The following is a 20,618-nucleotide window of genomic DNA, read 5'->3' as shown; positions in this document are numbered from 1 at the left end:
ACCTACAATTATGACAGATCCAACCCCGCATGATTGCATAGAAATCATTAATACAGTAACAAAACCTCGACGAGACCTAACAGATGTTCCACTGACAAATCCAGACCTGACGCTTTATGTGGACGGTTCATGCATGAGAACAAGTACAGGAGAATTAGTGGCCGCGTATGCAGTGACCACTGAAACTGAAGTTAAAGAAACACACCGTATTGACACACTGTCTGCTCAAGCGGCGGAGCTCATCGCTCTGACCCAAGCTTGTATTCTAGCCAAGAACAGAAATGTTAATATATACACTGATTCCCGCTATGCGTTCGGAGTCGTACACGACTTCGGCATGTTATGGCAAGAAAGAGGTTTCTTGACCTCTCATGGTGCCAAGATCCAACACGGTCCCCTCATTCAAGCACTATTAGAAGCAATACATTTGCCCTCGGGCATATCAGTCATGAAGTGTAAAGCACATACTAAGGTTACAGATTCTGTTTCCCAGGGTAACGACCTGGCAGACCAGACAGCAAAACATACAGCATTGACTCACACCCAGACTACTGATGTGACAAAGACAATAGTACCAACTCAGTGTATGTCAGTCAGGGATCCCACCCTAGACGTAATCGATATTCAGACACATGCCACTCCAGATGAAATAAAGAAATGGACTGAACTAGGAGGGATCCAGACAGATCAAGGATGGGTCACAAAGGGAAAATCTACATGGTTCCTCCCCGACTCAATGGTCCAAATCATGATAAACACAGCACATAGTCCTGCACTTCTAGGAGAAAAAGCTATGTTAGACAGTTTACAGAATCTCTGGTACAACAAACACTTACGAGCAGCAGCAAAACAGAAAGTGCGTACTTGCATGATCTGTTGTCAGTTCAATCCAGGTAAAAGCGTCCCTGTAGAGCAAGGTGGATTTCATCCTCCCGATCACCCTTTTGAAGTCCTCCAGATGGATTATATCCAGATGGACCGTTGTCGAGGATTCAAATATGTCCTCGTAGTTGTTTGTGCACTTTCTCGTTGGACCGAAGAATACCCAGTCTCAGATTACACTGCCCCGACCACTGCCAAGCAGCTGGTTCGAGAATTCTTCCCACGATACGGCCTGCCTCGTGTCGTGTACTCAGATAACGGACAGCCGTTCTCATCCGAACTCATGAAGCATGTCTCCCTTCTGCTAGGATATCAGTGGAGATTCCATTGTGTCCGACATCCAGAAGCCGCAGGCCTTGTAGAAAGGCATAACCAGACACTAAAGACCCGCCTTGCCAAAATATGCCAGGAGAAAGGGGTCGACTGGATAGTCGCCCTGCCAGTTGCACTGTTCTATATGAGAATGGTTGCCCATTCGAGATCAGGACTATCCCCGTACGAAGTGGTCTTTGGCAGACCACCGAATATGTGGGGGACGCCCATTCCTAAGAAAATTACTGATGTTGATTGTAACATGTTGACAGATTACCTAGCCTCCTTGATGTCTGCACTCCAATCATGTCGTTCACAGGTTGCCGCAGCTTTTCCTGACAACACTGATGTAAAACCGCATGATGTCCGTCCTGGCGATCTGGTCTTAATTAGGAACTTCGACAGGAAAAGTCCGCTGGAGCCCCGCTGGAAAGCGCCGAAGACCGTCCTTCTTACTACGAGGACCGCAGTGAAGGTGGAGGGCAGAAAGGGGTGGGTCCACACGAGTCATATTAAACAATGCAACGAACTGAAACCAGACCCTGACTCGTCCACCCCCACCAAAGACTGTATTAAACCTAGTGACTTTAAAGTACCAGAACGAGAGAAAACTCCCCAAGAGGAGTATAAACAGAAACTTCGATCTAGCAAGTCAGACAGTTTAATTGTTTAAGTCCTCCCCTAGGTGAATCGGTTAAATAGTTTCTGACATGTATCCCCTAGATCGAGATAGAGAGAGAGAGAGACAATTCAAGAAACGTACCTATTGCAAATCACTGCGTAGTCACTGTATAGTGACATTATTAATTATGTTTTTTTCTAAGTCTTCTGATTATTGTTGCAAGTATACTGCTTCCTATCTATTACCCTATTTTCAAGCATGAACAATCTGCTTACAATGTTTCTGCTGAACATTCTTTTAGTACATTACCCCCTCACGAATTATCTTACAGACTTGCGCTGCGCAACAACACATTCATTAGCATGTTACATCACTCCCATCAGACAAGCAATGCTACAAACTGTTGGATATGTGGCCGACTCCCTCCCCACCAGAAATACAAGGGAGTTCTGCCCCTCTTTCCGTATCCGTTTACTCACAATGGCTCCTGTGGTGCATGGAGTAGATTGATTAATTCTTTAGATTCTGATATTGCTGTTACCCGCGAAGGGGGCTGGGTTTGGGGAAACCTGAATTCAGTTCTGTTCAACGTCTGTTACCCTGATAAAAGTGGACGATCCGTTAGAATAGGAACTGATCTAGAAAACGAAGTATATGGATTAGGAAATTACACAGTTAACCTTATGATCCTTACTATTGAGTCCGAAGCTGCACCCATTCTTCCCGCTATGTCAGTATTACCAGTCACAGGTCATCTTTGTGTTAGAAAGAAAGGTTCAGTACACTTAGGTCATAGTAAATGTACCACTGTGGTCGAATTCACTGATGAGGGTAGGTCCTCATTTCGAGCTACACGTCATTCCTACTTTGTTTGTGGCCATACCGCATACATACGTTTACCTCCAGATTGGGATGGTACCTGTTACATTGCTTTCCTTCTGCCCCCTGTTTTCCTAGCTCCTCCTGATTATCATAGAAACACAAATCTAGTAAAAGATAGATTCCGAAGAGATCTCCCGATTGTCGACTATACTGAAACGGCATGGGAGCAATACACAGATTTTAATAAAGGATTCTTTTTCTTCACAGGTCCCGTCCAAAACAGTAAATTAATACGTAGACTAACTAGAACCCTTGAAGCGGTAGTACATGAAACTGCCTCCGCCCTAGGTAACTTAACAGAGGAGCAGTCTGCTATGCGGATTGTTGTCCTTCAAAATCGTCTCGTTATTGACGTCATCTTGGCAGATAGAGGTGGAGCTTGTAAGGTCATCGGGTCAAGTTGCTGTGTTTTCATTCCAGAAAACGCGCCATCTGTATACAAAGCTATTACACGTCTTCACAAAATTGCAAGTTTAATACATCAGAATCCAGGCACCTGGACTTGGTCCGGTTGGTTCTGGACAACGTTGTCCGCTTGGGGATGGAAGATCCTATCCTTCCTAGGCATTGGCCTTGTCATAGTATTCAGTTGCTGCCTGTGCCTACAGTGTGGGCCGGCGATATGTGGACTGTGCGCCACATCATGCATTGAACATTCCAGTTTTCTCTCAAACCGACAACGGAAGAGAGACGAGCAAATTATGTTACAAGAACAGACTGATCAATTCATGATGATCGAGATATCATGAAGGGTCCGTAGGGAACAAGGAGGGAATGAGGAAATATAAATTTTTGGCCAAGTTATGTTCCCTATCGTGTACCCCACCGTCTCCATGTACGAGTTTAAAGTGCATGTAACTTCCCTCCTGTGCCAGCTATGAAGACGCAAATACATTTGCGTCCAACGTTAACATGTCCTCTTTCCGACCCACCCTGAATGGGTTGAATAGTCCGTTCCTAAGTATGCCATGCCAACGTCTTTTTGTGGTGTACTTTACACGTTTTTCAGCTCTGGCAAAGTAGGCCCTGAATTTCTGCCATCGAGCTTTTTCTGCCTTCTGACTCTGAAAGCCTCAGCCCAGGCTGCCCAGGCTGCCCCCGTACCTGTGAACTCTGCCTTACTTCCAGCACGGCCCACCGCGCTTAGCTCAGCCTGCTGCCTGCCAAGAATGAATTCAACCTTCGAGTTATCTGTTTCCTCTCCGAAGATGCATTCCTGCCTACTAGTTTAAGTAAACATTCCCCCAGCTGTAGAGCAAAAGGGCCTGGCCTTACTGTCTCTGTGCAAGTAATTCATAGCCTCTGTTACCACGCTACCATGGAAGGCCCATGCCCCCACGCTTCTCATGCAGACACTTAGGCGCTTATACACGCACTCACAGTCAGTATAGAATAGCTTCTGCCCCAGAGACCTTTCCGCCCAGATAGCTCAGTTCCTAAACATCAGATATCAGATATGATAGAAGCACAAGTTGATCTGACATGCCAGACTCCTGTCTCTTTCCGCTAGTTGAAATGTCAAGTCCCCTGCACCCTTCAGCTTCACGTCAGTTACACGTCATGCAGCTGCGCGCGCATCCAGGCCTCAGATTTCTGCTGACATTGCAAGATTCTGCTTATTGTTGCCACCCACTTATGGCACCTACCTGTGACGTTTCTAGCACACACTTCTATGTTCACGCCTAGTTCACGCCTCCTAATTACGTATCATGACCACGTGTGTGTTTTATCTTGTTTCTCTCAGCTGTTACGCCTTCTGCATTGACTTCTATTATGTATATTAAGTATAAAAGTAATGTAATGTCAATAAAGTATGCTCTATCCCTTCCTGGACCCTTTGTGGTTGCAGGAACCTGATATCCAGTTCCGGAACGATTCCTTTTTAAGGAATAAAACCCCTAAGAACTCTAACACCACGGACTCTGTTTCTTTCTTTCCGATTGAGTTATTATTGATTAAGTACTTACCTGCATAGAAATTAAGACAGTAAATTAAATATTTACGACAAAGGTACTGGGTCAGGTGGGAGATGCTCTGGGTCAGCCAAACAGCCAGGTCTTGAGGCTCTTCCTGAAGGTGTGCAGGGTAGGGTCCGATGTTGACTGGGAGCTTGTTCCTTGCCTTGGCTGCGACTTAGGAGAAGGCTCTTCTACAAGCTCTGTTTCTGCAGATGCGTGGGGTCTTTGCTAGGGCGAGGTCTGCAGAGCGGAGGTTTCTTTTGGGTGCGTGGACAGACTTTCATTGAGGTATTTGGGTCCGATGTTGTGGAGGTATTTGAAGGCATGGTTGATTAACTTGAACGTTACTCTCTTCTCGACGGGGAGCCAGTGGAGGTCACGCAGGTGTTTGGTCATGTGCTCATGCCGTGGGGTGCCGAGGATGAGTCTGGCTGCAGGAGGGTTCTGGATGGTCTGGAGTTCGTGTAAAGGAGATTTGTTGATTCCAGCGTAGAGGGTGCTTCCGTAGTCCAGTCTACTAGTTATGAGTGTGTGGGTGATGGTCTTTCTGGCTTCGGGGGGGGGGGGAATTCACTTGAAGGTCTTGCGGCAGGAGTTGAAACAGTTGGAGGAGACGGCGTTGATCTAGCGCATGGGTACTCATAGTACGGCCCGCGAGCCACCAGCGGCCCGGCAAGCCTTCCCTGGCGGCCTGCGGACCTTGCAGACAATTTACCCGTGGTATAAAAAAGTTTTTAAAATGTAAGATTGTCACCAAACACTGCGCACCGAGACTCTGCTGCTTTGTTGGGGCCGGCCATTCCAGTGAGAGTCATGGTGGAGCTGCAGGGGCACTAAGAGGTGAATACAAAAGCCTAACCAGCATACAAATGGTCTTTTAAAGTCCTGTGAAGTGCTCGGGTGCGGCTGTGTGTGTGTGCAAGGAAGCTGTCTCCGCTCAGGCACACACATGCAGGGTGAGATGAAGAGAGTGACAGGGAAAGGGAGGCAGACATTTAGGGCTCCTAGGGAGCACCTGCCTTGCGGGGTCCCCCAGGGCTCCTCTTTATCCCCCCTTCTCTTTAATCTCTATCTTCGTCCTCTTCTCTTTTCTCTGAGGCAGTGGGACGTCACCGTCTTTAATTATGCGGACGACCTGCAACTCATCTTTTCTTTAAACTCTCCCTCTGCTATTCCCAATTTCCAGGCAGTCATGTCCCATATCCTTCAGTGGATGTGTCAGAACCAGCTTAAACTGAACCCAGGAAAGACGGAGCTCCTCCTCCCTGGTAGGAGCGCTGCCCACTGGGGTCCACATTACTGGCCGGCAGAGCTTGGCCCTCCTCCTATCCCGGTGGCCTCGGTGAAAAGCCTCGGGGTCACCATTGACGCTGGGCTATCTCTCGGGCCCCAGGTGGGGACGGTGGTCTCCTCCTGCATGTTCCAACTGCGCAGGATTAGGAAGGTGGCTTACCTCCTCACCCCCGATGCTCTGTTGCAAGTCATCATGGCCCTCGTCCTCTCCCGCCTGGATTTTTCGAATTCCATCTATCATGGTTTGCCTAAATGTTCCATCTATAGGCTGCAAATCATTCAAAACCAGGCGGCGAGATTGGCCCTCGGGATACCGAAATGGCAGTCTGCCAAACCCCTTCTCATCAAATTGCACTGGCTTCCTGTCAGCCTAAGGGCAGCCTTCAAGCTTGGCTGCCTTATTTTCAAGTCTCTTTCTGGTTCCTGCCCCGCTTTTCTGAAATCCCTCATCCGGCCCTACTGTCCTTCACGCAACCTCAGATCATCACACTTACACCTCCTGGTTGTCCCCTCCATTAAACTCTGTAGATCTGGTGGTCGGAGATTCGCCTACCTTGGCCCCAAATTTTGGAACTCCCTTCCTCCCCCCAGTCAGGATTTCTCACACTCTCATCCAATTCCGTAAATCACTAAAAACCTGGCTTTTTCCACAATCTAGCTAAAGTCCCTCTGTTCCTTTCAGCATCCTATCAGCGCCAGGAAACTCACGGTGACAGTGCGCTTTATAAGCACCCCTTAACATAACATAACATAACATAACATAACATAACAGACAGAGGAAGAGCGAGGGAGGGAAAGGGAGGCAGACAGAGAGAGAGGGAGGGAGGGAGGGAAAGGGAGGGACAGCGAGGGAGGGAGGCAGACAGAGGGAGAGCGAGGGAGGGAGGGAAAGGGACGGAGAGGGAGGGAAAGGGAGGGAGACCGAAAGGGGGGGAAAGGGAGGGAGACCGAGGCAGAGAGAGAGAGCGAGTGAGGGAGGGAGAGGGAAGAAGAGCGAGTGAGGGAGAGCGAGTGAGGGAGAGCAAGGGATGGAGAGCAAGGGAGGGAGAGCAAGGGAGGGAGAGCGAGGGAGGGAGGGGGAGGGAGGGAGGGGGAGGGAGAACAAGGGAAAGGAGGGAGGGAAAGGGAGGCAGACAGAGGGAGAGCAAGGGAGGGAGAGCGAGGGAGGGAGGCAAAGGGAGGCAGTCAGGGAGAGCGAGGTGGAGGGAGACAGGGAGGGAGGGAGAGCGAGGGAGGGGAAGAGGGAGAGCGAGGGAAGGAAAGGGAGGGAAAGCAGGGGAGGGAGAGCAAGGGAGGGAGAACAAGGGAGGGAGAGCAATGGAGGGAGAGCAAGGGAGGGAAAGAGGGAGAGCAAGAGAGGGAAAGAGGGAGAGCGAGGGAGGGAAAGGGAGGAAGAGCGAGGGAGGGAAAGGGAGGAAGAGTGAGGGAGGGAAAGGGAGGGAGAGTGAGGGAGGCAGACAGAGGGAGAGCAAGGGAAAGGAGGGAGGAAAAGGGAGGCAGACAGACAGGGAGAGCGAGGGAGGGAAAGGGAGGGAGAGCGAGGGAGGGGGAGGGAGACAGTAGGAGGGAGGCAAAGGATGGAGGGAAAGGGAGGCAGTCAGGGAGAGTGAGGGAGGGAGGTGGAGAGAGACAGGGAAAGAGGGAGAGTGAGGGAAAGGGAGGGAGGGAGAGTGAGGGAGGCAGACAGAGGGAGAGCAAGGGAAAGGAGGGAGGGAAAGGGAGGCAGACAGACAGGGAGAGCGAGGGAGGGAAAGGGAGAGAGAGCGAGGGAGGGAAAGGGAGGGAGACAGTAGGAGGGAGGCAAAGGATGGAGGGAAAGGGAGGCAGTCAGGGAGAGTGAGGTAGGGAGGTGGAGGGAGACGGGGAGGGAGGGAGAGCGAGGGAGGGAAAGGGAGGGAGGAAAAGGGAGGGAGAGCAAGGGAGGGAGAGCAAGGGAGGGAGAGCAAGGGAGGGAGAGCAAGGGAGGGAGAGCAAGGGAGGGAGAGCAAGGGAGGGAGAGCAAGGGAGGGAGAGAAAGGGAGGGAGAGAAAGGGAGGGAGAGAAAGGGAGGGAGAGAAAGGGAGGGAGAGAAAGGGAGGGAGGGAGAGAAAGGGAGGGAGGGAGGGAAAGGGAGGCAGACAGAGGGAGAGCGAGGGAGGGAGAGAAAGGGACGGAGAGGGAGGGAAAGGGAGGCAGACAGACAGGGAGGGATAGGGAGGGAGAGAAAGGGAGGGAGTCAGAGAGAGCGAGTGAGGGAGGGAGAGGGAGAGCAAGGGAGTGAAAGAGGGCGAGGGAGGGAAAGGGAGGAAGAGCAAAGGAGGGAGGGAGAGCGAGGGAGGCAGACAGAGGGAGAACAAGGGAAAGGAGGGAGGGAAAGAGGCAGAGCGAGGGAGGGAAAGGGAGGGAGAGAGAGGGAGGGGAAAGGGAGGGAGAGCGAGGCAGACAGGGAGGGAGGCAAAGGATGGAGGGAAAGGGAGGCAGTCAGGGAGAGCGAGGGAGGGAGGGAAAGAGGGAGAGCGAGGGAGGGAAAGGGAGGGAGAGCAAGGGAGGGAAAGAGGGAGAGCGAGGGAGAAAGGGAGGAAGAGCAAGGGAGGGAGAGGGAGGGAGGGAGAGCGAGGGAGGCAGACCGAGGGAGAATAAGGGAAAGGATGGAGGGAAAAGGAGGCAGACAGGGAGAGCGAGGGAGGGAAAAGGAGGGTGAGCGAGGGAGGGAAAGGGAGGGAGAGCGAGGCAGATAGAGGTAGGGAGGCAAAGGATGGAGGGAAAGGGAGGCAGTCAGGGAGAACGAGGGTGGAGGGAGACAGGGAGGGCGAGGGAGGGAAAGGGAGGGAGAGCGAGGGAGAGCAAGGGAGGGAGAGCGAGGGAGAGCAAGGGATGGAGGGAAAGGGAGGGAGAGCAAGGGAGGGAAAGCAAGGGAGGGAGAGCAAGGGAGGGAAAGGGAGGGAGAGCAAGGGAGGGAGAGCAAGGGAGGGAGGGGGAGGGAGGCAGAGGAAGGGGGAGGGAGGCAGACAGAGGGGGGGGGAGGCAGACCGAGGGAGAGCAAGGCAGACAGAGGGAGAGCGAGGGAGGGAGGGGAAGGGAGGCAGACAGAGGGAGAGCGAGGTAGGGAGGGAGGCAGACAGAGGGAGAGCGAGGGAGGGGAGGGATGGAGGCAGACAGAGGGAGAGCGAGGGAGGGAAAGAAGGGAGGGAAAGGGAGGCAGACAGTGGGAGAGCGAGGGAAGGTGGGAAAGAAGGGAGGGAGAGCGAGGGAAGGAGGGAGGGAAAGGGAGGCAGACAGAAGGAGAGCGAGGTAGGGAGGGAAAGGGGAGCAGACAGGGAGACAGAAAGGGAGACAGAGGGAGAAGGATGCAGACAGAGTGAGGGAGGAAGGATGGCGACAGAGGCAGGAGGGCGACAGGGGCAGGAGGGCAGAGAGAGGGAGACAGCGAGAGAGGGAGACAGCGAGAGAGGGAGTGAGACAGTCAGAGTGAGTGAGACAGAGGGAGTGAGACAGAGGGAGTGAGGGAGAGAGAGGGAGTGAGTGAGATAGTCTGAGTGAGACAGAGGGAGAAATAGGGAGGGAGAGAGAGATGTGTGTGGCTCAGTAGACGAAGGCGTTCGCTGCATGGACCTGTGTTCAACCTCATGGTCACAGTTTTTTTGTTGCTCTAGCCCTGCCCCCTCCCCCACTGACCCCGCTCCCACAGGTGCAGCCCTTGGACACAAACCCCACTGTTAATTTGGCCCCCAAGAGAATGTTTGCGAGTACCCATGATCTAGCGAGTCATAGTGAGGGAGGAGTGTAGAATGATGCTGAGGATCCAGGCGTGGTCTGTCAGGTGGGTGGGTTTCAGAGTGCAGAGGGCAACCAGGTGTTGTACCAAGCGGTGGGGGAGGGTCCAAGGACGAGGACCTCTGTATTCTCCGAGTTGAGCTGTTGCTCATCCAGTCTGAGATGTCTTTCATTCCTTCCTGGAAGCTGAGTCTTGCGTCTTCGTGAGGGAGAGGATGAACTGGGTGTTGTCGGCGTATGATACTTTGCTGAACCCATGTTGTCCGACTATGGCTGCGAGGAGGGCCATGTAGATGTTAAAGAGCGTGGGGCTGAGCTATGATCCATAGGGTACTCTGCAGTTGATCTCTGTGGCTTCGGAGAGGAAGGGTTCGGAGTCAGATCCTTTGGGTTCTGGCAGCAAGAAAGGAGCGTATTCAGTCGAGGGCACGTCCCCATATGCCAGCATTGTGGAATTTGACTGCACGAGTGCGGTAGAAGACAGTGTTGAAGACTGCGGAGAGGTCTAGCAGGAGGAGAGCCACGGTGTGGCCCTGGTCGAGTAGCTGTCTTGGTGCTGTGGTTGCTGCGGAATCCGGACTGGGAAGAGGAGAGGATGGCGTTCTCTTCAATGAAGGCGGTCAGCTGGGCGTTGGTGACTTTGGCAAAGAAGGAGAGACATGGGCCAGTAGTTTTTCAGGTTCATATGGGTCAGCTGAGGGTTTCTTGAGCAGGGGCTTGATCTCTTCACTCTTCCAGTCGTCGGGGAAGTTGCCGGATTCGAAGGGGACGTTGATGGTGCAGGGTAGTTCGGGTGTTATGGCTGCAGCGTCTCTGTGGAAGATGTGAGGGGTCCGTAAGGGCTTCTGAGTGTGTGCTCTTCATGATCGTTGTTACGATTCTGCCACGTCAGCTTCTTGGTGCACCTCGTCTGGCACCTGTTTAATGTTTTCTATTGTTTTTGCCATTGCTTGTTGTGACTTTGCCACTTGTCTGTTCCTATGCTTGTTGCAGACTATGATGTTAAGTTTACTGTTTTCTATTGCTTTTGCCAATGCTTGGTGTGACTTTGCCACTTGCCTGTGCCAATGCTTGTTGCAGACTATTGCAAGGTCGATTGTCCCTTCTCAGATCCAGTAGTTTACCTGTGAGCTGGAATCTAAAAGGAACCACACCCTGTTCTGGAAGTTTCTTCCTGAGCCCTTTAAATAGGGGCACACCCTGTTCTCATTGCTGGTCATTGAGAACCCTGAGCTTGAGGAGCAGCTGTTCCTGTTCTCCAGTTTCTGAAAGAAGATTCCGGTTGCAGCCAGAAGACTTCGGATTTCTTTTCCCAGGTTGTAGATCCTCTCAGCTACAATCAGGTAGGATTGTTCCTTTCTTAACCAACATCATTGTGAAAGGAACTACATGCTGGTTTTGTTATTTTTGCATTTTGAAAGAAAGTTGCATATTGCGCTGAAGTGCTTTTTGGTCATTTACATGTTTGGTGATTTTGGCAACTTGGCACATTGCGCTGAAGTGCTCTTTGGACATTTACATATTGATGACTAGCATTTTGGGAACATCGCGCTGAAGCGCTCTTGGGGGCATTTGCATACCTAATGACTGGCATTGTGTCACATTGCGCTGAAGCGCTTCATGGACTTTTGCATATTTTGAACTCTGATACATAGCACTGATGCGCTCCCTTGGGCGTTTGAATATTAATCTGCCTCATTAGCATATGTAACGTGTTGTGTATTGCAAAAAGGTTGTTGGAAATCCCACTGTGATATTTAACAGTGGTTAAATCGCACAAGTTTCTACTTGTGTAACGATGTGTAAGAGACATTAGTTAGTAATAGATTCCTTACCTTTGAATATCCCCAGGCGTCAGACTATATCCAGAAAATTTTGCGTAGCAATAACCCTGCGCGCCGGCAGGCGTCGTCCGCGGCCGTCGTCGTTAGCGCCGGAATGACGGAGTACATAGACGCCGCCCATGCGCGCTGACGTCAGTTCTGATACACAGCTTTTCCGCGCCAGATAGGCAGAGCCATGATAGAACCAACACTGGTGCCCTGAAAGGGGATGACCTTAACCCTGGATATCGGTTCGCAGAACGGGGAGGATGGGTGGGTCGGTAAGGAATCTATCACTAACTAATGTCTCTTACAGATATATCGTTACACAAGTAGTAACTTGTGCATCTGAAAGAGACACGTTAGTGATAGATTCCTTACCTTAGAATAGATATCCCAGCAATACCAAACCCGGTGGTGGGTCTGCGAACCAATAATCACACCAGAAAGTCCTGGAGGACAGAACGGCCAAAGAAGCCATCCCTCCGGACTTGGCTGTCCAGACAATAGTGTTGAGGCCCACATAGCTGCCTGGCAAATAACTCCTCGGCCCAGGGCAGTGGTAGTCGCCGTGGCCCGAGTGGAATGAGCCCACAGTCCAACAGGGGGTTCCTTCTTAGCCAAGGAGTAACACGCCTGGATACACAAGATGATCCATCGCGAGATGGTCCGCTTGTGCACCGCCTTTCCCTTCTTAGCGCCCACGTAACCAACAAAGTTGGTCATCCACCCCGGACTGGCGTGTGCGATCCAGATAGTAAGAGAGCGCACGTTTTGGGTCCAGACAGTGGAGTCTCTCTTCCTCTTTCAAGGGATGCAGAAAGAAGGTGGGCAAAGTAATGGACTGCCTGATGTGGAAGGCCGTGACAACCTTGGGCAGGAAAGAAGGTCTTGTCCGCAACACAACCTTGTCCGGATGAACAGAGAGGAAAGGAGGTGTAGACGAAAGAGCCTGGAGCTCACTCACTCTCCTGGCAGAGGTGATGGCAACCAGGAAAGCAGTCTTCAAGGTAAGAAGACTGAGCGGACAGTTATGGAGCAGCTCAAAGGGAGAACACATTAGGTAGGTAAGCACAAGATTCAAGTCCCACTGGGGTATCACGAAAGGGACAGGAGGAAACATGTGTGCGCAGAGCCCTGCTGGGCAAGAGAAAGAAGGACGAGGAGAACCTTAGAAAGGGGTGCAGAGAGTGGATCCAGAGCCTTTGCTGTGCACCATGCCACAAATCTGTTCCACCTGCAGGCGTATACCGACTTAGTGGAGGGACGCCTGGCTGCCAGAATGACATTACAGACTTCGGGAGGCAAGTCAAATGGCCTCAACCTTCGCCGCTCAATCTCCAAGCTCGTAGGTGGAGACTGGACAGGTTCAGGTGGAGGACCGTCCCCTGCTGCTGCGACAGAAGGTCCTCCCGAAGAGGCAGACGAATCGGGAGATCGACTGACATGCTGAGTAGCTCGGGATACCAGTATCTTCGTGCCCAGTCCGAAACCACAAGGATAACCTGGGCCCGATTGCGCCTGATCTTCTTAAGCACTCTGGGCAGAAGTGGTATAGGCGGAAAGGCGTACAATAGACCGCAACTCCACTCGCGACGAAAAGCATCTCCGAGCGAGCGCCGCCTTGGAAACTCCAACGCGCAGAACTGGCGACATTGCGCGTTCTCTTCTGTGGCGAATAGATCTAACCAAGGCTCTCCCCACTGCTGAAAGAGTCCTTGCGCCACTTCCGAGTTCAGACGCCATTCGTGATCCATCATGCACCAGCAGCTGAGTTTGTCCGCCCTGGCGTTCAGGGAACCCGCCAGGTGTTGAACCACCAGGGTCACACCCTGATGTTCCATTTACTGCCAGAGGCACAGAGCGTCCTGGCATAGGGTCCACGACCCCACCCCGCCCTGTTTGTTGCAGTACCACATGGCGGTGGTGTTGTCCGCTAACACCTGCACTACACTCCCCCAGACAAAGGGGAGGAATGCCTTCAGTGCAAGACTGATCACCCGCAGTTCCAGAAGGTTGATGTGGAGCCGGGACTTCGTCAGAGACCAGAGGCCTCTGATCTCCGCCTCTCCCATGTGGCCCCCCCCAGCCCAGGAGGGACGCGTCCGTCACAACTACATGCTCCGGGTGGGATAGGGAGATGGATCTGCCACTGACCCAATCGCGGTCCGTGAGCCACCACTGCAACTGTTTTGCAGTGCCCTCCGAGATCAAGACATGGTCGGACAAGTTACCCTGATGCTGGGCCCACTGAAACTTCAGGTCCCACTGCGGAGCCCGCATCCGCCACCGGGCGTGATGCACCAGAAGGATGCAGGAGGCCATCAGCCCCAGAAGCTGCAGCGTCAACCTGACCGTGACTCGGGATAAAGGCTGAAAGATCAGAATCATAGCCTGAATATCCCGAACCTGCTGTTCGGGAGGATAAACCCGAAACTGCGCCGAGTCCAGAACCGCTCCGATGAAGAGGAGCTTCTGGGAGGGACACAGGTGCGACTTCGGCACGTTGATGGAGAACCCCAGCAGGTGAATGAGATCGGCCGTAGTCTGGAGGTGGCTGATGACTGGTTGTTGAAGGCAGGCTCTCCCCAGACAATCGTCGAGGTAGGGGAAGACGGACACCCCTAACCTGCGCAGATGGGCTGCGGCCACCGCCATCACTTTCGTGAACACCCGTGGGGCGCTGGTAAGGCCAAAGGGGAGTACTGTAAACTGAAAGTGCTTGTGGCCTACCGTGAACCGAAGAGAACGCCTGTGGGTGGGCAGGATGTGAAAGTAAGCGTCCTGCAAGTCGAACGCTACCATCCAGTCTCCGGGGTCCAGGGCAGCTAAGACCAGAGTCAGCATCTTGAACTTCTCCTGTCTGAGGAATCCGTTGACGTTCCTTAGGTCCAAGACAGGGCGTAGGCCCCCTTTGCCCTTCTTGGGTACCAGAAAGTAGTGGGAGTAACAACCACACCCTACTTCTGGCCCAGGAACACGCTCGATGGCCCCCTTGGCTAAGAGGGCCGTGACTTCCTCTTGCAGAAGTTGCAAGTGATCCCCCGACACGCGGTGGAATTGCGGTGGCAAGGCTGGAGGGGTCGCCTCGAAGGGGAGGGAGTAGCCCCTTCGGACGATTTGCAGCACCCACCTGTCTGATGCGACAGTGCGCCAGTGGAAGAGGTGATGGCGAACCCTGCCCCCCACTGGCGTCACATGGGCCTGAAAGCACGGACTAGGAGGGTTTTGAGGCAGGTGCTGCAGGGGAAGGTGTGGCCTCACCGTAGTCCCCGACCGCCGCTATGGCGGTTTCCACGGCCGCCACCACGCTGTTGAACGTTCTGTGGCGCGTGGCTGGTGGCACCTGTGGGGGCGCCCCTTCCTTGGCCACGAAAGGAGCGAAAGGCACCCGTTTACTGGCATGGGGCCGAGAGGCCCAAGGACTTGGCCGTAGCCCTGGAGTCCTTAAAACGCTCAAGCGCATGGTCTGCCTTGTCGCCAAAGAGGAGACGGCCATCAAACAGCATATCCAGAAGGGTAGCCTGGACATCGGACGAAAAGTTGGCGGACCTCAACCAGGCATGGTGTCGAACCGCCACCGTCGTTGCCATCGCCCTGCCCAGTGAGTCCATTGTATCCAGCCCACACCGGATGGAATACCTTGCTGCATCTCGACCCTCCGCAAGGGCTTGGGCGAGTTTAGCCCGGGCCTCCTCCGGACATTGTGGCAGCACTTCCGCAACCGTGTCCCACAGGGTGTGGGTGTAGCGGCCCAAGATGCATGCGGTATTGACGGACCGCAGTCCCAAACTGAGGGACGAGAACACCTTCCTCCCGAATTGTTCGTACCTCTTGGATTTCCGATCGGGCGGGGCCGTCGGGAATGCAGTCTGGGAAGTGGAGGCCTGGATGACTAGGCTCTCGGGGGTGGGATGGGTGGACATAAAGCATGGGTCGCCCGGGGCCGGGCTGTAAAGTCTGGCCACGTTCCTATCCACAGGCGGACCTGTGGCGGGCTTGGAACAAGTGCCCACAAGAACGTCACACAAGGCCTTATTAAAAGGCAGCAGAGGCTCACTGGAGCCTGTCTGCGGTTTAAGGACCTCAGTGAGGAGGTTAGTCCTCACGGGCACGACAGGGAGCTCAAGGTTTAGGGCCTTGGCTGCCCTTGTCAACACTAAACTATAAGCAGCCCTCTCCTCCGTAGCCACGGTTGGAGGGGAGACAAATCCAGTGTCTGGCGAAGTGTCAATTCCACTGGCCTCCCCAAGCTCATATGTCCAGTACTGTTGAGACTGGCAATCCCGTGCCAGAGGGTCCTCAGACCCCTCCCAATCATCCTCGTCACCCATCTCCTGTAGTTCAGGGTCAGCCGATGGGGCCAATTCATGGAAATAGAAATCTCCAAAGGCTGTCGGTAGCGGCGCCTCCGGCACCGGAACCGGACCAAGGGTAAGATCGGGGACGGCACCCATAGCAGGCGTCAGGGGCGACACCCGCTGGGCCGGCACTGGTGAGGTTGTGAGGTCGACCGGCGACGACCCGGATCCGGAGGCGGATCCAGAGAGGGCCTGCGGCCGAAGCACCCAACTGCGTCGGAGCTGAAGCACCCTACCCGCTAGGTCCTCCAGCCGGGGCTGTTGGGCCCGGAGGCGCCACGGAACCCGGCTGAGGAGGGAGGGACTTCATGGCCATGAGGTACTACCTCCTCCGGCGTCGCGTCATGCCCAGGGACCCGAAGGTGTGGGGCAGGCGGCGACATCAACGACTGTCGGAGCCGCGTGGGTGGTGTCACCCGAACCCCCGGCCGCATCGCGCGAGCGTCAGGGTGGGTCGGAGGAACGATGGCGTCTCTCCGACCTCTCATGCCTCTTACCTGAGGACTTGGAGACAGACGACCGATGTCCACTCCCGGAGCTGTGAGGGCTCCGATCCCACAAACCGTCCCTCGACCTCCTGTCAAGTCAAGTATTTGTATAGAGCACTACTCACCCAGAGGGTCCCAAGGCGCTTGAGAGTAGGGGGGGAGGGGTTTGCTACTTATCAAATAGCCAGGTTTTGAGTAGTTTTCTGAAGGATAGGTGGTTCCGAGTAAGGCGGAGGTGGGTGCTGAGAGAATTCCAGATTTTGGCCGCTAAGTAGGAGAATGATCTTCCTCGCATGGTGGCTCTTCGGATGCGTGGAATCGCGGCGAGGGCTTGGTTGGATGATCGTAGTTGGCGGGTGGGGGTGTAAAAGGTCAGGCGCGTGTTGAGGTATTTGGGTCCTAGGTCGTAGAGGGCTTTATGTGCGCGGGTGAGGAGAAGGAACGTTATTCTCTTGTTAACGGAGAGCCAGTGAAGGTCTCAGGTGGCTGGATATGTGATTGTGGTGGGGTATGTCTAGGATGATCCGGGCGGAGGCGTTCTGAATGCATTGGAGTTTATTCTGTAATTTGGCTGTGGTTCCGGCGTAGAGGGTGTTTCCGTAGTCCAGTCGGCTAGTGACAAGTGCTTGGGTGACCGTCTTTCTTGTTTCGGTGGGGATCCATCTGAAGATTTTACTGAGCATACGTAAGATGTTGAAGCATGATGATGAGATGGCGTTGACTTGTCTGGTCATCAAGAGGGAGGAGTCTAGAATGAATCCCAGGTTGCGGGCATGGTCCGTTGGTTTGGGTGCGCTGCCTAGGGCCGGTGTCCACCAGGAGTCATCCCATGCAGAGGGGGATGAACCTAGAATGAGGACTTCTGTCTTGTCTGAGTTCAGTTTTAGGCGGCTGTTCTTCATCCTCTCGGCTACGTCTTTCATCCCTTCGTGTAGGTTGGTTTTGGCAGTGTTTGGGTCTTTGGTGAGGGAGAGGATCAGCTGGGTGTCGTCTGCGTAGGAGATGATGTTGAGGTTGTGCTGGCGTGCGAAGGATGCGAGGGGACTCATGTAGATGAAGAGGGGGGGGGGGGGGCTGAGCGATGATCCTTGTGGTACGCCGCAGATGACTTTGGTGGCCTTTGATCTGAAAGGGGGGAGGCGGACCCTCTGGGTTCTTCCGGAGAGGAACAAGATGATCCACTCCAATGCTTTTCCTTGTATCCGGCGTTGCTGAGATGATGTACTAGGGTGTTATGACAGACCGTGTCAAACAATGCGGAGAGGTCCAGGAGGATGAGGGCAGCTGTTTCCCCATTGTCGAGTAGTGTTCGGATGTCGTCTGTGGCTGCGATGAGGGCGGTCTCGGTGCTGTATTTGGCTCGGAAGCCGGACTGTGAGGGGTCGAGGGAGCCATTGGATTCGAGGAAGGCGGCGAGCTGACTGTTGACGGTGTTCTCTATGACTTTGGCGGGGAAAGGGAGGAGTGAGATGGGGCGTTAGTTCTTAAGTTCAGTGGGGTCTGCTGTAGGTTTCTTCAGGAGGGCACTGAGTTCGGCATGTTTCCAGCTTTCCGGGAAGGTAGCGGTGCTGAGGGAGCAGTTGATGATATCCCGGAGATGGGGTGCGATGATGGAGTCGGCCTTGTTGAAGATGTGGTGGGGGCATGGGTCGGTTGGTGATCCGGAGTGAATGGAGTTCATCAAGCGGATGGTGTCTTCGGTGCTGATCGGGTTCCAGGCGCCAAGGGTGGTGGTGGGGTGCTTCAGTTCGGTGTTAAGGGGGGAGGACTAGTCGCCGAAGCTGTTATGTATGTCAGCGATTTTTCTATGGAAGAACGAGGCTAGAGAGTCGCAAAGGTCTTGAGAGGGAGTGATGTCGGTGTCGGTGCTGGGATTGGTAAGCTCTTTGACGATGCTGAAGAGTTCCTTGCTGTTGTGGGCGTTGTTGTCGAGTCGATCCTTGAATGCTGATTTCTTGGTGGATCGGATCAGCTGGTGGTGTTTGCGGGTGGCGTCCTTGAGGGCAGTCATGTTGTCTGTGGTTGGGTTTTTTCGCCAGGCTTTCTCGAGGGTGCGGCAGTTCTTTTTGGAGTTTTTGAGGTCGTCATTGAACCAGGAGGCTTTTTTGCTACCTGGCTTGTTCTGTTGCTTTTTCAAGGGTGCTAATTCGTCAGCGCAGTGGGTGATCCATTGTGCGAGATTGATGGCTGCTTGATTTGGGTCCGATGGTTTGGCGGGAGGGTTTTGGTTTAGCGATGTGGTGAGCTGGTCGGTGGTAAGTTTGTTCCAGTTTCTGCGGGGGACTTGTTGTGGGTGGTGGTGGGTCGTGGTCTTTCTGAAGTTGAAGTGGACGCAGCTGTGGTCCGTCCAGTGGAGTCCTGTGGCGTGATTGAAGGAGATGTGCTTGCTGGAGGAGAAGATTGGGTCGAGCGTGTGTCCGGCGTAGTGGGTGGGGGTGTTTACCAGTTGTTTAAGTCCGAGATTGGCGAGGTTGTCCAGAAGGGTGGTGGTGTTGCTGTCGTCGTTCTTTCCTAGGTGGAAGTTAAAGTCCCCTAGGAGAATGTAGTTCTCGGAGGGGAGGGCGTGTGGACTGATAAAGTCTGTGATGTCTTCGCTGAATTGTGTGTGGGGTCCTGGTGGTCTGTAGATGAGGGTGCCTCTCAGTGTGGTCTTGGGGTCGGTGTGTATTTGGAAGTGAAGGTGTTCAGCGACTGTGAGGGTGTCGTCGGAGCTGGTCATGATGCGGATGGTGTTCTTGTGGACGATGGCGATGCCTCCTCCTTTTTGATTGATGCGGTCCTTTCGGATCTTGTAACCGTCCGGGATGGCTATGGCGATGTCGGGCGCTGATGTGGCGTTCATCCAGGTCTCTGTAAGAAAGGCGACGTCCGGTGTTGTGGTGTCTAGTAGGTTCCATAGTTCAGTGGCGTGTTTGTGGACTGAGCGGGTGTTGAGCAGGATGCACTTCAGGTCGTTATTGTCGGAGCTCCGTTTGGCGATTGTGGATGTAGTGTGGGTCCTGATGCAGCAGAATTTGCAGGATTGGCAGGTGAAGGGTCCATGGGTGCGTCCTGGGACAGCTTGGTGGCAGTCGGGGAGTCGGCCGGTGTTGAGTGCAAAGAGGGTTGCGGTGTCGTACGTTAGGTGGGAGGGGAGGTTTTTGCGGGGGCCAGGGGGTCTGGCGCTTGGCGTGGTACAGGCGTGGACGGGCGTAGATGGGCTTATCTTTGGCGCACCTTTAGCGCGCATGGGGCGCGTCCGCTGGGCGTGAACGCTGCACGTAGGTGCATCTGACATAAGTGGAGAGCGGAGGGGGGGCAGAGCGAGGGAGGAGCAGCTGGGAGGCGGGAGCGGGGTGGCGAGTGGGGAAGGGATTGAATTGGAGATGCGGTAGGGGACGGGGGTGGGGCCGCGGGGGAGCAGCGGCAGGGACGGGCTGAGAAGGCACAACAAACGGCACAACAATAATGCAGCCAAATGGCACAACAATAATGCAGCCGAGATCGGGGCACAGTCAGGAGGTCACTAGCATTAATACCAGAAAATGAAAATCGAAGCGCAGATGCAGGGGTGCGGAAACAGACGGATGAAATTAACACTTATACCAAATAAAATCAAAACAATGCTATGCTACTCCGGGCACAGATACAGGGGTACGATACCAAGCAGGCAGTCCAGGCAGATGGAATTACGATGTTGGCAAAAGGTAATCAGTCACAGCAAGGAGCGGGAGGAGTGTACGGTTCTGACCAGGTCAGGACCGGGAACGGCGCGGGGCTGACTGCCGGAGTTCCAGTCGCTTGCGGGACCGCTCCCGCCTAGCTTTAGCTGTCAGAGCCTGGCAGTCGGAGCAGGTGCGGTCGTGGTGGTCGAGGCCTAAACACTTGAGGCACTGGCGATGGGGGTCGGTAACCGACATCAGTCGGTCGCACCTGGAACAGGGTATGAACCCGGGTATCACTACCGGCACCGTAGGAGTCGAAGACTCGAGAAAAGAAATGATCAAAAAGATCAAAAAGTTTAGTCAAAAAAGACTAAGGGGTAGAGCTTCTCCGGATCTGCGCTAGCTGGCGCGGAAAAAAGAAGAACCGACGTCGGCGCGCAGGGGTATTGCTACGCAAAATTTTCCAGATCCAGTCTGACGCCTGGGGATATTCTAAGGTAAGAAATCTATCACTAACATGTCTCTTTCAGATACATCATTACGGAAATATTGTGTCTAAAAGCCAAGTGGCTTTTAATATAAATGTGTACTTCGTTTTGA

Source organism: Lissotriton vulgaris, chromosome 3_1 (assembly GCF_964263255.1).
Source record: "Lissotriton vulgaris chromosome 3_1, aLisVul1.2, whole genome shotgun sequence".
Classification (NCBI taxonomy): Eukaryota; Metazoa; Chordata; class Amphibia; order Caudata; family Salamandridae; genus Lissotriton; species Lissotriton vulgaris.
Note: the sequence above shows the minus strand (reverse complement) of the source record.